This window comes from Octodon degus, unplaced genomic scaffold (assembly GCF_000260255.1).
Source record: "Octodon degus isolate 3935 unplaced genomic scaffold, OctDeg1.0 scaffold00069, whole genome shotgun sequence".
NCBI classification, from domain to species: domain Eukaryota; kingdom Metazoa; phylum Chordata; class Mammalia; order Rodentia; family Octodontidae; genus Octodon; species Octodon degus.
Genome location: NW_004524645.1, coordinates 1,573,060 through 1,575,541, shown reverse-complemented (window position 1 = coordinate 1,575,541; position 2,482 = coordinate 1,573,060). Strand labels below are relative to the sequence as shown.

General features: G+C 43.7%; 1 pseudogene; it reads left to right on the top strand.

Moving 5' to 3' along the window:
• The first annotated feature begins 282 nt into the window (after positions 1–282).
• On the top strand, positions 283–1,073 carry LOC111817756 (annotated as a pseudogene).
• The last annotated feature ends 1,409 nt before the right edge of the window (positions 1,074–2,482 follow it).

Sequence of the window (2,482 nt, the reverse complement as noted above, 5' to 3'; positions counted from 1 at the left end):
AAAAATAAGAGTGACAAATTGAGCAATATAAGAATCTGATGTGTTTTAAACAATGGTTCGAATGGATAGAATTATAACTTTGATTTCCATGTATAAACTGCATTGATTACACCAAACAGAACCCGCGGACCATTTAGCATTGAGGCTCTGTCTTTGGGTGATTTTAGCACCTCTCGGCGAGGTGCTGGCAGCAGGGTACTGGTCTTCCTCCTTAGCCCCAAGAACAGGCTTCTGTGGTTGAACCTGTCGTGCAGATGCACAACAGCTGATGAAGCCCAGAAAATGGACCTGGGCCTGGGGCTTCCAGAGAAAAAGAAGGATGAGATAGTGAAAGAGCCAGACTCAATATGCAATTGTAAATGATGGGAATTATTTTGCTGATAATTCTCCTGTGTGGGTCATATCCCCCGCTAGAACTGTAAGCAAAGAGCAGATGTCCCATGTACCTTGGTGAAGAAAAAAAAAGAAGAAAAAGACAGGCCACAGCACCTTTTATGAAGAGCTCCCAGAATCTGAGCCCATGTCACAAGACAGACAGACAGACAGAGAATTCACCTAGCCCCAAGAAGCAGGCCTTTGACCACTCAGAGTCCTTCATTGGGTAGAAAAAGAAGAGGAAGACCTTGCCTTTGGCCACATCAGAGGGCTCAGAGGTAAAGATCTCCCCCGACCCCAGTCTGGGTGAAGAGGCATCCAGAGTTGTCAAGAAGCCCAAAAAACACAAGAAGGAAAGAAAGGATCAGGAAACCACAGCCTGTTCCATCAGGACCCTTGGCTCTGTGAGGCAGGTGTTGCTACACGTGGATGCACAGTGGAGAACGGGGCTGAGGAACAGGCAGCCTTGGGGCCAAAATGGAAGCAGGGCAGCTGCAGAGAACACAGCAGGAATGTGAAGAAGAAAGTCCACCAGGAGGAAGACACCCTCTCAGGCCACTCTGAGCTCTCCAGGTCCATGAAGACCAACCCTAGGGAAGGAAAGAAGAAGAAGCCAGTCAAAAATTGAGGTTCTAGCATACATCCCACAAGTAGATCACCCTAAAGACAGATGGAAGAAAACAAAGGCTCAGAAATAGAGAAAGAAAAGCAGTTGTTGAGCTGGCTCAGAAATGAAAGGAAAAGAGGAGAACACGGTAACAGTAGATCCTTTGAAGGAAGAGCCAGATACAAAACTAGAGGTGGTGATGAAGAAGAAAGGCAATGTGGACAAGGCACACATAGACCAGCTGAGGAGAAAGGTCTTGCAAAAAGAGATTGATCTCAAGTCAGGAAAGACAGAAGCATCTGAACCCAGAAAGTGGACAGGAACCCAGTTTGGCCAGTGGGATACTACAGGTTTTGAAAACAAGGTTACAGAAATTGAAATTTCTTAAACTTATGGGTGGCTTTAAGAATCTGTTCCCTTCAGGCAGCCGCTCCCCTTGTACGACTGCAAGGTCCAACATGGCCCTCAGCAAGGTGGCAGCCAACACCCTACAGCAGAAGTGGCAGCAATATTACAACCAGGGCATGAGCTGGAAGTACAACAAGAGTTCTTGACATGGCTTCTCTGACACCCCCAACAGAGTCTTCTACATTGACAAGAATCCATCTAGGCCTGTCAGATTGGCAGACTAAATGCTAATGTTTTCTACCCAAATGGCTCACATGGATTTTCTCAGTTTTGCAGATGAAACCCACCTAGCAGCTCTCCAGGATGCAACTCCTGTAGACACCTGCAGACAAATTGGTCAGCTCATGTCCTGGGGGCTAAAACACATTTTTTTTCTGTTAAACCTTCCTTCCCTTTGGTGACATGGGCATGTGAATAATGGCAGCTGACAACTGGCATTTGTTGAGAGTATAGACAGGCACATTTTTTTGCATTAACGTATTTAATTATCATTATGAAGTAGGTGGTATTTTTGAGGCAGCTGAGGTTTAGGGAATGAGTAATAAAATTGCCCAGGGCCACCCCCCTAAAAAAAAAAAAACAAAAACAAAAAACCAAATTGTACAATAAAGATGAAGTCAGCTTTCTTGCAGTCTTGCTCTCCTGTCCTCTGCTCTTCTTCATGCTGCCTGTTCTTGATGATGTCTTGCAAATTTACATTCTTTAACTATGAGACCTCAACTTTGAAGATCTTCCTTCGGTCCCCTGAGTGTCTATACTTCACAAGGGACAGGTATAGAAAATAACAAAAAATTGTTAATCTGCACAAAAGCACCTTCATCATGAATTGCTGAGAACACTTAAATGGTAATTTAGACAAACTGCTAGAGGTTGAGGGTGACCCAGTCTGAGACTGAGTCCAATCCAGTAGTGAGACCCTAAACACCCTGTACACCATTCTCTAAAAAATACAAAAAAAATCCCTGTTTTGACAACTTTTAATGCAGTCTTTAATTACAGATATATCTCTTCAAATCTGCTTCATGAATTCTATTTCTCTCCTATATAGATCATTCAACATTTCTATCATTTTTCTTCCTTTTTTGAGGCTTT